Here is a 16,013-nt window from a genome sequence, read left to right on the forward strand (position 1 = left end):
TCATTACCACTTATGAAAAGCAAGAATTCATTGAAGACTCAAACTAAACCCCACTAAACTTAGTCCAGGGATTGATGTATGACAAAAAGTACAGTATTTTATTTTACGAGTTGAATGATAAAATATATTTTCTCTCTCAACTGATAAAATTGAGCATTCAATATGTTCAAAGCATGGTGCTAGATCATCTGGGTAGTACAGAGTTGAGTAAAACTCAATCCTTTTTTTAGCTCCAATGTAAAAGGGGCCAGCATTAGTCATTGGTTAGTTCAAAGGGAATGATGAGCTCTTAGATTACGCTTATGAGTGTAAGGAACCTTGAGGAAGTAAGTGACATTTGAATCAGGCCCTGAAAGATGATAAAAATTTAAGAGAGACATGAAAGAGTAACCACTATCTGAGTTGAAGGAAACAGTATAAACAAAGGTAATGGGGGGGAGGAGGCAGAAAATGTAGGGAATGATTAAGAAATGATGAGATTGGTTTTCTTGAACTGAAAACTGCAAGAATTGAGACTGAAAGAAAAAGCTAAAAAAAAAAAAAAGTAGATTTCTTTTTTTTTTTTTTTTGAGAGCACAGGGCCCTTAAATATTAGGCCAGTAAATTTGTTTTCTTAATTTAATAGGGAACTACTTTTAGTAGTTATAATTTAGAGGAGGTATATGGTAGTGTTCCTCAATCTTTTCTTCATTATTGACCCTCGAAGGAGCCTTTTTAAACATCTATGCCTTATTATTACACAGGTTTCCCTTACAGTCATATTTGCTGAGAGGTGATCTGTTGCATCTTGTTTCCATCATTGGTCAGGATATTCTCTTATCTTATTTAATTTCCTTTAGTGTGTTTGAGCCTTGAATAGCTGTTGAGATAAAGCAATCCAACATCATTAGGTACTTGGTGAGTACTTGTCACAGGAGGAAATTGCAGGAAGGTGGCTCCCTAGTTTTGAACTCAATGAAGAGCTGTATAATGTTTGAGTGAGATTATTTTTAAAGAAATCACTATTATTACACACACACACACACACACACACACACACACAAATCATAACAAACAACAGGCTGCAATGATATAAATCATTCTTACTGAAGAGAATAAACATTTGTTGCCAACTGTGAAAGGGCAGATTTGATGACTGATGGAAAAATCACACTGCTTTGTCAGTTCACATAAATAATAATTCATCAAAGAAACGTGTTGATGAGTGCAGTCTGGTTTGAATTTAAAACAATGCATTCTTGGGAAACAGCTGAAGTACCTGAGTCTCATTAAAAAGTCTCTAGCACATTATCTAAGCCTATAAACAATCCTCCCTAGGTCATGTAATGAATCTTATAAAGTACAGCAAGAATATTCATGTTCAGGGATATATAGATCTGCCTATATTTACCTTGAGAAAAGCACATGAAAGACTGATGAGTACTTAAGAAATATGAGTTCACTTTTGCAATAGATGCTCAACAAAGTGACTTGAGATCAGATGAGTATCTACCAGACACTAAGAAAAATAACAAGGTTTGGCTGGTCAACTTTCTCTGATAATCATTGTTCAAAAAGAAAGGATAGAAGGTGATATTTTCTCTGGTAAGCATTCCACCCTTGGGCCCCCCCAATCCCAAGGCCCACTGTGCTGCTGACGAACTGACAGGATTTGACAAGCTGGTGTGTGAATCTGGCAGCCAGGTGTCTTAGTGTGGATGAGACAGGAGCTTATAGATTTGACATGTGAGAATATTACTCCCAGATGCTCCCCAAAGGGAAAGAAAACTTTCTTTCAGTGACCTGTCCTTGCCAGATGAGTCCTTTGGCATATGTACTGCAATTAGTTAGCTCTGTGAAAGAAAGCAATGCATCATGGGTGCCTTTTAGCCAGAGGGGAAATAAGCATTTCTAATGGGTTCTGCCCTATTTTTGTTTTTAGTAAAAACCAGTGGTCTATGTCTGCAGGTCATCCCAGGCAAATCAATGAAAAAAAAAATCTTCAGATGTTGAGAGAAAAAAACAATCTTCAGATGTTGAGAAGATAAGGAAGAAAGAACATACTGAGATCTACGGTGTTGATTTTAAACTGAAGAGATACCTAAATGGGCTAAGTCATGTCACAGATAGTTATGGCCCTTGCTGCAAAAGTCTTTATGGAAAAATATAACCAAAAGTTGATGTCCATTATGCCAATGCTGTCATGTTCATAGTCTCATAGCCTGTCAGGTCTCAAGTACTATTATGTCAATTGGAAACAAGTATCTGTCTGACAGTATTCATACGCTTATATAATATTTAAGAAACTTTGGTACTCAATATGAGGTGCATGAAGAACCTCATATTCATCAGTTCAATAGATTTCTCATCATTCTCCATGATTATATATTTTAATTTCCCAATGTTGTCTTTAAGCATTCCATTACCTCTTAATTACTTTGAAGCAGAGAAAAGGAAAATATTTTCCATTGCAGGTTTTGGTTAAGATAGTCTGGGAAAACTCTGATAATATTTCAAACTCATAATTTTAGGTTACACAAACCTGACTTTTTATTAGAACTTATTTTTAAAAATGAGTGTCTTTATCTCCTGGGATTTAAAAACTTGTAATCAATTGAACACTGTAGTATTACTTTTGCAAGTTTCTATATTTAAATTTTTGTTGGTTTTAAAAAAAATTTAAAGGCATTTACAGTTTTCTTTTAGGAATAAAATATGAAGGATTAATTGCCATAGACCTTCAGTATTATATTAATTTTATTATATAGTATATATTTATTTCTCTTGTTTAATTTTGCTTTAAAGGTCACTTCAGTTATCAACTTATTGTCTTTCACTTCCAAATTCACCCTTCCTTGCCCTCCTTTGTAAAAATGGAACTGGACCCTTTAAAATTTTCCTTTGCCAGCTGGCACGATACTGATCTCTGCCAATAGAGGGCACTAGAGAGACACCATAAGATAAAGGCAGGTGGTTACCTTCCCCTGGTCTTCCATTTGTCAGTTCAGTCCCAGAGCCCAGCTTTTCTAGCCACATTTTCAGACCATGCTTTCCTAAACCTGAGCTACACCTGAGGTGGCTTTGGTTGAACCCTCAAACCATACCCTCTTTGCAGAGATATGAATCACAGTCTTGGGGAGGCCCTCTACTAAATCATGAGTTTCATTTTTATCCAGTTTCCTTCAGTTGAGAGGTAGTAGTTGGTTTTCACATCTGCAAATTCTGGGCTATGTAGAATTCTATTTTAGTAGTTAACCTCATTTTATGAATTGATTTTTTATATTCATTCATACAAACAAGTAACTTTTATTATTAGATATATAAAGTTATAGAAGAATATACAACATACAGTGGTGACACCATGTTGGGTAAGGCTGAGAGTGGGGATCAAATAGACTTTTTATAGAAGCCGTCATTGAGCTAATTTTCAAGGATAAAAATAGGGATGGTCCCCATAGATTAGGGAGGAAAGGGCAATGTAGACAGAGGATAACAGGTTTGAAATATCAAGAAATATATGAAATAAAACAAGGTAAAGTTAAGGAATGTCAAATAATTCAGCACTGTTCTTATAAAAGGTGAGTGTGTGTGTAGTGGTGTGAGTATGGGAGGAGGTAGCATTGAGAATAGTGCAAAATGAGGCTGGAGGAGTAAGTAGGTCCCAACCAGAAAGGACTTCATATGTCATACTAAAAAATTAAGATTTTATTTCATGGGCAACTACAAACTCAAAGAACCCAAAGGATATGAAGACTTTAAAGAAAAAGCTAACTAATCATTATTTTTATGCACCAAGTATATGTAATGCTTCACTATGTAGAATGGATCACTGAAGGATTCAAATAAATTCAAATCCTTAGCCTCACATGAAATTAAAAGAGAGGAGATAGTCGTATGTGATATATTTAACTATTAGGAAATACAAGAAGCCCTAAATTGATAGTGAAGACCAAAATGTGCATTGGAGTTTGAAGGCTGGTGAGACTGTAACAATTAAGAAGACGGTTGAATCCTGGAACACTAGAGGGACTGTTTTTAGGAAAGAGCAGAATGAGAAACATTTTAGGAAAGGGGAAGCATGGCCATGGAATGCTTTCATAGCAGGAGGGGACCTAAGCTGAAGGGGACTAATGAGAGAGAAGGTGGAATATGTGGGACAGAGCTTCCAAAATGACAACCCGTGGCATCTTGCCTCTACTTACTAGTACCCTCCCATGACTAAGACACTGGCTTCCTCCTGCTTTGCTCAGAGGCAGCTTCAGATTCTTCCTCACTCCAGTGATCAATGAGACATTTCCAAATGAGAGTTTATGGTTTAGAATACCACTGAAAGTTTTATGCTGGTGAATTGTTGATTATAAAGATTTTTTCTGATTATGTTGTTCTTGATAATGAGTGGAAGGTAGGAGCCCAAAGTTGAAAACCAGTGGCTGTTGGAATTTTCTTTTATATGTAAATTACATTTTAGGTACTAAGAGGCTAGATGTTTTTGCTGTTGTTTGGGAGACATAAGGAGTGTTTGTATTACATTTACATTGATGCTATCTCCAAAAGCAGCAAAGCTGTAACACTCCAAATGTCATAAATCAGAATGTCATGCTGAAATCCAGTTTCACATTTCCATTTCTCCCTCAGGACATGGTTGACCTCAGAATAGGAATTCAGAAATCTCCCTGCCTGCTTCTTTGCCATTAAGAAAACAGACACTGGTTCCCCAGGCCCCTGATTAAGAAAGAAGCTGGAAGAACATGTAGAAGGGTTTCCAGGACTGTGAGTGCCTTTGCCAAAATCCAGTGGAAAAGTCTCTAGAGAAACAGAGGTTGTAGAAGTATAAACGTTTGATTATTTTTAAAAGTTTTTACTACCTTCCCAGTAAATATTGCCTTAGTTCTTCATTCTTACTATCAAATTGTCATTTATCACCCAATAATTCTCTTATTAAAGCCTAGAGGGTTGTTATTTTCAGGGATGGGTGCATTTAATTGCCTTGCTCTCTCCCATAACTTTGCAAAGTATTTCAGGGGACAAAGGTCTTCTCATATTTTCCCCTGAATATATTTCCCGTTTACTATGAAACATAATCCCTGACTACTGAAATCAGATATATGAGAAGAGAAAAATACCTCATGGCAAAGTGATCACTCAGTGGAATCAACCTTACACTAGGTTCTAGGCTTGGTTCTATGAGGGACCCAGTAATTCTCGAACCCTCAGGAAGTTATTTAACCTTGTGGTCTTGTCTTTTTAATTAGTAAATATGGATAATAAAAAATTTCTTTGACTCCTTATAGGACAGTTGTTAAAAAAAGAAATAATAGATGCTGAAAGTGGTTTTGAAAAATATAGTGTTACAGAAATATAAGTAATTCTTACATTATCCTAATTATAGTTACCCTCATGATCAAGAAATTTAGATGATGGTACTGGGAAATATTTGCCCAGTATAATGAGTTTGGGCATTAGAGTGTGCAAAGGGCTGTATGTTTTGGTTCTCTTTGTGCATGTAAAGTCTCATGCACTGGAAGGGGGAGAGGGGCCATCAGCTTGGCCTGCCTGCTTTTACAGTCCTGAAGCCTTCAGGGCTGGGAGGGGACTGGTAATCAGGGGAAGGTGATGTCCCATCACACCTCTGCTGCTGCCACTGCCAGCAGCACAAGCCTCAACCCGGCCCTGGTTATCTGAGCCTCGGGCAGCCCTGGGCAGCTGGGGTGCTGAGAGACTGGGGGGCTCTGGAGGTAGGAGCTCAGAGCATCTGGGCTTGCCTAGGTGCAGGCCTGGCCTTGCCATGTGCCTGTCACCCCGATGGGGCTGAGGGGACTGGGTGCCGCCATCTTTGAGGATGTGGCAATCAATTAGCATATTTCCTCCTAATTGACTGTGGGTAATTTCATCTTTGGGATAGCATGAGGGTCAATTAGCATATTCCCTCTTTATTAGATAGGATTTTTGAGGCTCCTGATTATAGGTCATTGTAGGCCATTTTAAGGACTTTGACTTTTACCTTGACGGAAATAGGATCCCAGTGGAAGTGTTATTGATGGGAAGCTTTCTATGTCCCCAACTGTTGCCAGGGGAAGTAGGTTTTGTAACATCATGAGGAAAAGAATTTTCTGAGACTCACACAGGAGAATGAATGGCGCTTATTTGCATGAAATGACACCCCTGAGTACCCAAGGGCCCTTTTCTGTTTGTCCCACCAAGGAAGAAGTCTTTCAATGAATGGGGTTAGAATGAAAGCCACTGCCTGAAGCTTCCATTCCATATTTGCACAGTCTAATCCAGCATCGTGCTAGCTTAACTTGTGTTCCCAGCTGAAGTTCACCAGTCCATTGTGCATGGGGTTCACAGGGCCGTGGGCCATGCAGCTTTTAGGAATATAGGCGAAGGCATAGAAGCAGGAGCCAAAACAGAGGAACAAAGAGCCAAGAGCCAAGAGCCAAGAGAGCTTTGTCTGGGATGATGTATTCCCAAATTTTTGTGGGCTTTCACTGGCTCCACCTCCTCTAAGAAACGATCTCTGTTCCAGGTTAAGCTGACAGGCACTTTCCCTGTGTCACCCCAATTTTACTATGAAATGTGCCACCTGCCCTTTGTTAGAACGCTTTTCCAGTGATCTGCAGGGAATGGACAGGTAGTTCCCCAAGGAGTGTGAAATTGCAGCTTCCTGGTGAAGCTGCTCTGGTGGCCATGTTTCTTATGTTTGACCTCCCTTTTGCTCCTTTCCTTTTATTAACAAATAGCTAATTATAATGGTAACAGGAAGTTTGTGGAGTAGTGTGATCTGGCTTAGGTGGTAAAAAAATTATTTAGGTGACTCTAATGAGAATAGATCCGGGGGGAAGTAGAAAGAGGGAGACCAGTTACATAGTGATTGCCAGAATACAGAGGAGAGAAAATAACTATGGCAGAAAGGATAGGAATGAGGTAATAAAATAAAATATTGGTTTCTGGATATATGTTTAAGGTAACATAGTAAAGGATTTGGCTGAAACAAGTGGAAGGATGGAATTATCAATTAAAATATACAGGCCCCCAGGGGAGTAGGTTTGGGGATGAAATGAGGAGTTTGGTTTGTGGATTGTGAATTTGCAATATCTTGGAAATAGACTTGCTAATGAGGCAGGAGACTGTGTGAGCCTGGAATTCAGGGAAGGGGGTCTGGGTTGGTGATAAAAATCTCATAGTTATTAATATATAATTAATATATTAACATTGTATTATCTATATACCGTATTTTTCGGACCATAAGACGCTCCGGACCATAAGACGCACCAGTTTTTAGAGAAGGGAAATGAAGAAAAAAAGATTCTGAAACAAATAGTGTCCTAAAATATTTTATGTGCATTAAAACCCAACATCACAGTCATAAACACATGTAATCAACCCTGTAAAGTAAACAGCAGCATTTAGAACCATTTTAGAGCCGGGCAAGCACACAGAGACCACACAGAGCCGGGCAAGTAAAAAAACTTTTTTTTTAAAGTATATGTGTAGGCTATATTTGGACCATAAGACGCAGGGACTTTTTCCCCCCACTTCTGGGGGGAAAAAAGTGCGTCTTATGGTCCAAAAAATACGGTAGTTGATATAATTTAATGCCATGAGACAAAACAAAATCAACAAGACATGTCATGGGTTCACTTCCCAGTCAGGGCACATACCATACCAAGTTGTGGGCTAGATCCGCATTTTTTCTGGGGGGTGGTGGAAGGTGGGGTGGAGGCAAGTGGTGGTGTATGAAAGGCAACTGGTTGATATTTCTCTCTCATTTGGATGTTTCTCTTTCTCTCTCTCTCTCTCTCTCTCACCTATTTGTATCTCTCTCTCTATCTATCTCTATCATCTCTCTCTCTATCTCTTGCACTTCCTCTCTCTCTGAAATCAAGAAGAAAATAACCTCTGGTAGAATAAAAGAAAAAACAAAACAAAACACAAAGACATCACTTCCTCAGCTTTATTGTCCCATTTCATTTTGTCAGTGCCCAAATGGCTTCTTTGTTGCTCTATGGATGGGAAGAGCTTTATGCTGCAATATATATATATATATATATAGTATAACTGGTGTATATTTCTTTATCACTATGCAAGTCATGGTTGTTGAAGAAAATGGGAAAGGGAAAAATTAGGAATTTAAAGGTGATACATGGGGCTTAACGTTGAAAAACAAAAATACAAAATGTGTGTCTTCTTCCAAAGGTAAGATAAATTGTCCCAGGTACACTTTTTCTGAGAAGAGGAGAAGTTACAGTTAGTCGAACCTGTTGTGATCCTGGGGATTTACAAACAATAGTTCTTTCCACAGCTCTGCTCTTAAATTTGCAAGTTGGACTGGAGTTACTCCAATATTTCTATCATTTTATTCTTCCAGATGGATATTCAAACGTTTCTGGCTCTTATTTTTTTCAACATCTCTTATATCAGAGAAGAATTGAAAATAAAATCCCAAATTAGCACAAACACATTCCTGACTTTGAAAAGAGTTCACATTTAGGTCATTTCTAAATTAACATTCTATTTAATCAGAACAGGTTGGTCCTTCCCACTAATTGCTGTTCTCTTTCCAAGGCTAAATACAATTTTGCAAAGCATCAACTTGAAGAATGTCAGTCATGCAAATTCCTTGGCATTGTAATGACTATTTTTATTTAAAACAGGAGTATCTGTAACCAGGGACTATGCAAGATCGGGGACAGGGTGTAAATTGTTCAGTTCTCAAGATTGAAGTGCATAGATATTACATGTAGCTGAGAACAGAAAGAAAGATAATACAGGGACTGAGTCACCCATTTAGAATTGCTTTCTGTTACCAAAAGCCAGGTTTCTCAACTGGGGTACAATTGGCACTTTGGGCCACATAATTCTTTGCTCTGTGAGATTGTGCACCATAGAATGTTTAGCATCCCTGGTCTTTTCCCCTTAGTTGCCGATAGCAAGACCCCTCCCATAATTGTCTTCAGAGATTGCTAAATGCTGTGGGGGATGGTATTGAGAACCACTGACCTAGAGGGTACTTTCTCCTTTTGTTACTCTGACTTTGAAAATTCTCTGTGGTTTACTGCAAAATGTTTTTAAACATTTTCTCTGTAATCTGCCTTAAAATGCCTGTTCTACTTATTATTCCCCCTGTAAATGTTGCTCCTTTTGGAGTTGGTGCCTTTAAGAGACCCACCCACTCTCCTCTTATGGAATTCTATCCCTTTATTCTAGACAAATGCTATCTATGCTTATAAACCTGATGAAGTCCTTCATGTTTCATGAAATTATAGTATCAAGTCACAGAATGGGATGGGACTAGTCTAGTTCTTACTTAGCGATTGAAGACAAAGAGATCAGAGGGTCATTGTTTACCAAGGTCACAGGGTCTACTGAGCCACGTAGTAGAACCCAGAGCCTTGCCTCGACCACTGTGCTTTCCATCCCACCTGCTTCTCAGGTGTCTCTGGTCTCATTTTACTTTCACCATCTCCAAAATACATATTTTTTATTTATTTATTTATTTTTTTGTTAATCCTCACCTGAGGATATTTTTCTGTTGATTTTTAGGGAGAATGGAAGAGAGAGGGAAAGACAGAGAGAAACATTGATGTGAGAGAAACACATCAATTGTTTGCCTCCTGCATGAGCCCTAACCAAGGCCCAGGCTAGGGAGGAGCCTGCAACCAAGGTACATGCCCTTCACTGGAATCAAACCTGGGACCCTTTAGTCTGCAGGTCAATGCTCTATCCACTGAGCCAAATCAACTAGGCACTCAAGAGATTTTGTTCTTATTATTCATTTTAGTAATCTGAGTGTTCTTCCACACAGTAACATAAACATGTTGGCATTTGATATGTGTATGAGGTACAAGGATACTTACAAAGAAAGGGAAGAAGGGAATGGTGAGTCACTGAAAAATATCACATATGGTCATAAATCCCTGATTAGTTATTAAATTTTAGAAACTATTTCTGTATCCCAGTAGTAATGGTGATGTTTTTATTATGTAATTAAAGTTAATGATAATACAAACATTGGGTTTGGGAACTGGCAGCATCAGGAAGCATATCTTTACGAAGAAATGGGGTTAAGTGGCTTACATCTTGCTTCCAGGTAGTTTGGTGATGGGAAGTGTTGATGACCTCTAGTTAGTTATATCAACTGGAGTGAAAATAAAATATCAAGGTAAAATTGCCAAGGGTAATGGATATTTTTATTCTTTAAACACATTCCTGAGGGTAAGGCTAAAATTGACCCATTTGAGGTTTTATTTAAACAGATATTCATAGTAATGTTTGAGCAGCTGGTACAGTAGAAGTCAATGCATGTCATAGCTTTATGCTGTTTATTTATTTACTTATTTTGTTCTTTCCTTTTTACCTTTTGACCCCCTTTATATTATTTTTAAGAGCTAAATATAAAGTAAGTGTTCTATAAATAAAAAGAAAAACATTCTAATATTTAATTTAATTAGTAGTGATTTTTTATATATTCAGTGCATAAATTTACATTTTTTTCTTTATTTAGGAATATTTTATTTGTTAAATATCAACCTGTTGTCCTATGCTTGAAAGTAGTAAAACCAGGAATGAATTTATAAAAAAATTTCATACTTTGAGTCCTAAATTCTCTTTTAACATGTTAGTATTTAAAAAAGAATTTGAAGAATTTGTGTGTGTGTGTGTGTGTGTGTTATAATACACACTTACAGCTCAGACACAATGTTCTACTTGACCCAAATATAAGAACTAGTCCTTTCAAAAGATTCAGGGAAGATTGTTTCTTATCTGCATATTGATGTGCTGCTTCACTTAAATAGTAATTGCTCCTATTGTGACACCAATTCTAAGTAATTCTAGTTCCCTGCTTTTGGCTAGAGAACAAAGACAGAAAGACACAATCTGGGTGAGGTTATGTGGATCAAGGACTTCTCTTTATCAGTCTCAAAGGTTTTTATTTTGTTTTGTTTTGTTTTGTTTTTTGCCTCTGAGGTTAATTTATTTTTGCTCTAGACATTGTAAAGACCAAAAAGGCTTAGGGAGAGAAGGAGGAGAATAGTACTAACATTACTGAATTCATGTGTTATTTTAGGCATCATGAATTATTTTTATTTATAAACATTTTCATGAGTTAGGTATTATTTTTATCCCCTAACATCCAATTGTAAAGATGAAGCAAACAAGGCTTAGAAAAGTTAAGTCATTTGTCTAAGGTCCCAGAGCTAACACATCTTAGAGGCGGGATTCAGCTAATTTTTCCTATTTGGCACCATGATACCAATGTATCTCACATAATGGAAAAAACTATATATTTTACTAAGGGTTAACTTAAGCGAGTTTCAATAGACATATGCTAAAGACACAGTGTGTGCTGGAGCTGGTTTATAGCAACTCACAAGAACTGATTGTTAAATTTTCAAGTGTTGGTTGTTACCTGTAGACATTCATAAAAATTAAATTCTATAAATTTAAGATAGAATAAATTATATTAAAAACAAAGGTTAAAAAAAACAAATCTGTCACATTAGTTATTTTTCTATAGTTTGCCACTTTGTGTGTTTTTGAGGTTATCTTTTTATGTATATGTGGTGAAAGTCTACATGGAGGTATGCACAAGTCTTCTCAACTCCACATTCAATGACTTTACCTCCTTAGCTTGAAAGTGGCCATAGTAGGAATGTTTATACCATGGAAATCGGCAAACACTACAAATTAACATCCCCTACCTCTGAGGAGAGCCATTTGTTAATATTTACCACTGTGCACAGCTCTTACAATTAATACACACACTTCAATTATTTTATGCTTCCTATATGTATGACTTCATGAACATCCAACATATTTACTTATCACTCATTGTGTGCCAGATATTGTAGTGTACACCTCCATCAGCATTATCTCATTTACCGCTCTTAAAATAACCGTGGGTATCATTACCCCAATTTTGTAGATAAAAACCTGAGGCTTAAAGTAAAGTAGCTTTCCTAAAGTCACACAGCTGGTAAGTAGTGGAGTACAAGCTTGATTCTATGTTTTCATATTGCTGCAGTGATTTATTGTGGGAATATCTGGGACAGGGTTATAATCAAGGAAAACTATTTTATTAAAACTATGCTTCTTCTTTGTCTATTTTACTACCACTATGTTCATTCAAATCAATAATCATCTGTTTGAATGTCACATGACGGTCTGTAAAGTTGAATGGGAAAATGAAGGATAGAGTAGAGGAAGAGAGAAAGTGAGGTGTGAAAGGACAAAACAAGTGGCAATCAGAATGGCTGTCTCAGACAAGGAAAATATTTGTAATCCCTTTCACTACAAACTGGGCAGCACAGTCACACCATTCTGAGCACAGTGTTCCAAAAGACAACTTTACTAAGAACAAAAAGCGCTGATGGCACCTGTTCTTAGATACTCACCTGATACTTAGTAATATCAAGAGTCAAGACTACTTTCAAAGAGGACGTTTTAGATGGAGAACCTTAGTTTTTATAATTTTCAACAAGCCATTTTACAGGTCAGTAGCACAAGCCCCAGAGTCTCAGTAGTTTCATCCAACATGACTGAGGGAGCATGGGTTATGCCATATTCGATGCAGGTCAGATGGTAGTGGCTCAATGGCTCCCCAGTGATGTCATGGGAATTCAGCTGTTTCCATATGCAATGACTTCATTTCAGAGTTCCTCATTCCAAGGAGTCAGTGGATAATTCACATCCATCTCCATTGCCTGAGGCTGAACTTCCATTCACAGTCTTATCAGCGAGCCTTCAGACCCGTGGCCACAACCTAACTGCAAAGGATACTATGAAAGGCAGAGGAGCACATGGACAATTGGCAGAGGCGTTCCCCTCCATGTTCCCTCTAGTTTACAAGAGGCTTTTTTATTCCATCCACTCGTATTTTGCTCCCCAGTCAATGTAGATTGCTGTTGCCAACAACACCAGAGGAAATAAAGCGTGACTCATGAAGAATATATCTATCTTTTTTTCAAATGTCAAGATTTATGCACTACAATTTGAGGTTGGGTTGACAAAAACTAGTCAGTATAGCTGTTGAGCTGCTTCTCTGACACGGCCTTCTCTGACAGAAAGGCTATCAAATTTCTCATTGTATTTCTCCTTGGCATTTAAATTTAGGAACTGGAGAATAATATCGGAGAAATCTATCATGACATATTATTTATTTATTTATTTATTTATTTATTTATTTATTTTTATTGACTTTTGAAAGGAAGAGAGGAGAGAGAGCTAGAAACATCAATGATGAGAAAGAATCACCGATTGGCTGCCTCCTGAATGTCCCACACTGGGAATTGAGCCTGCAACCTGGGCATGTGCCCTGACTGGGAATCAAACTGTGATCTCCTGGTTTATAAGTCATGCTCAACCACTGAGCCATGCTAGCCCAGGCAATCATGGCACTTTTTTATTTTAGCCAATAAACCACTCAGTTGCTAAAACTTAACTTCTTTTTGTACTTTATGGAAATTTCTTATTTCATTAATTGGCAACATTAAACAATATTTTATTGACATATTTACCTGTTACTCATTTTAGTCAGCTTTTGTACTTTGATTTTTGGAACTCGCAAGGTCCAGCATATATTTTTCCCTTATAGATTAATATGAAGATTTCAATAACTACTCCTCCAGAGTAGCTAAATAATCACTGAGTGTTAACATGGGGCTTATGTGACCCATTTTTAATCTCTGCCTCAACTCTCACATCAAATACAGTATATTTAAAGGATAGAGAACAGTTTGAAGAAAACTAAGGAGATTCTTGGAACATGGGGTCTTCAAAGCTTAAGACTGGGAAAGTTCCTGGCACACCACAATGAGTTGGTCACCCTATTACTGTTCCTCCTTGCAATGCAGATTGGGTTCCTTCCAACTGACCTTGTGTTTTTATCTCGGGCTCCACTCCCTGTCCTACGCTTGGGAAAGAGACACTATGAGGTAGTATCCTAAGCATATACAGTGAAAGAAAATGATGATATGTCATTCAAATGGATTCATGATAAATGTGTTTGGGACAAAGAAGGTTTCATTCTGGGAGAGAAGATTCATCAAAGTCTCAGTGAAGGAAGCACCCAGTTTTCACCATCAGGCCTTTATACCTAAATAATTTCTCCCTTGATTTTAAATTAAGATAATGTAAGGAATTATTTTCCTTTATTTATTCCAATTTGTCTTCCAAACTAGTTATTTTTCATGGTAAAGAAGGAAAACAAACAACAGAGCAATAAACCACTGACTTGGCAGTCTTTTCCTCTTTTCTATTGATAATAGCTGGCACATTTTTAATTTGCTTTTTCAGTGGCCTCAACAGGTGACATAAAAGGATGAGGCTTCTGGGATGGCCCTGACAAGGTATGACTTTAGCAAAATGAGCTTTAATTAAAAAAAAAAAAATCAAACATATTTTATTGATTTTTTACAGAGAGGAAGAGAGAGGGATAGAGAGTTAGAAACACTGATGAGAAAGAAACATCAATCAGCTTCCTCTTGCACAACCCCTACTGGGGATGTGCCTGCACCAAGGTACATGCCCTTGACCAGAATCGAACCCGGGACCCTTCAGTCCGCAGGCCGAAGCTCTATCCACTGAGCCAAACCGGTCACGGCAAGCTTTAATTTTTAAAGACCCCTTTTTCCTATTGTTTTAAGAAAAATGTTTATTACCCTAAAATATTCTGTTCCATATATGGAATTAAGGTTTTGTTGTTGTTTTATCAGCCCTCTCTGGAACCACTCTATAGAAATGTACTGATATATTATTTTTCCTTCTGCATACACATGGCCTCAAGGCATAGAGATAAAATGAAATGTCTTATGAAGTCATGAGAAAGTCTAATTCACCTCTACACCGTGACTAGCGGAAAGAAAAGTTTGATTTTATAGAGTGGTTTGTGATCCCTTAGGTATAGTTAAATCCAACCGAGAATTAAGTCAACCTTGGAGAAAAGAGAATTGAGAGAGAGAATGCGAAATAGTGGACAGTATTTGGGGGAAGAGCAAAAGATGCAGTCATGATGACATCATTGGTGACCCTGAGTCTAATATGTCTAATCTGCCCCTTGAACTTTTTAGATAACATGAACTCATAGTTCTCTTTTGTTCTTAAGCCAGTTTGCTTTCAAACATGAGATTTCTGGCTGTCAAGTTCTCTCAGGAAAAGTTGCAGTTTTATTGTTTACATCTACATGTCTCTCCAGGACCAGGAACTCTGTTGAGTGACACCATCTGAATTTTGTTCCCTTTGCAATGCTAATTTTTACTCATTTGCTCAAAGAACGTGTTGTTTCAGTGCTTAGAAGAAAGGAGTATAAGGGGGGGGGGGGGTGAGGATGAAGGGTATAGGCTCTGGGGGATGGACTGATTGCCTAAATCTTCAGTTTTTCCACTTCTACAGGGTTGAGGCCAATCCATCTCTCAGTCATGTAACTAATAAGATTGTTTTAAGGATTAAATACAGTTCCATTTGTAAAATGTAAAACATTGAGAATAGCAGACACTTTATAATGTTTATCTATCATCATGGTTATTAACATTACTAATGTTATTTTTTATATGAAAAAAGTATTCCATTAGGTCCCATGGATTCTTGAAAATAAGACATACACTTTATTTCCAGGATGAAGTTTGAATTTTATCAATCAGATCTACCATTTTTATTATGCAATTGTATAACTTTTCTTATTTTTTTTGTTAAGGTGTTTGTTAGAGACAAAAATAAGAGAATTAAAAGCCTCTCTTATTAGTTTTTAAAATCTTCTTTTCCTGTTTTCTCCTGTAATTTCTGTTTTATGATATTGTTAATGTGTTATTTGGAAGAATATCAAGTCTGACCTCTTTTTCTATCAGTGGTGTTTTGTTTTTTTAATTCCACATGTAAGTGAGATCATATGGTATTTTTCTCTGTCTTACTTATTTCACTTAACATAATGCCTTTTAAGATTCTATCCATATTGTTACAAAATGTAAGATTTTTTCACTTTATATGCCCAAATAATATTCTATTATTTATAAATAAATATATGTAACAATTTCTTTTTC

The sequence above is a fragment of the Pipistrellus kuhlii genome, unplaced genomic scaffold (assembly GCF_014108245.1).
Source record: "Pipistrellus kuhlii isolate mPipKuh1 unplaced genomic scaffold, mPipKuh1.p scaffold_m20_p_5, whole genome shotgun sequence".
Lineage (NCBI taxonomy): Eukaryota > Metazoa > Chordata > Mammalia > Chiroptera > Vespertilionidae > Pipistrellus > Pipistrellus kuhlii.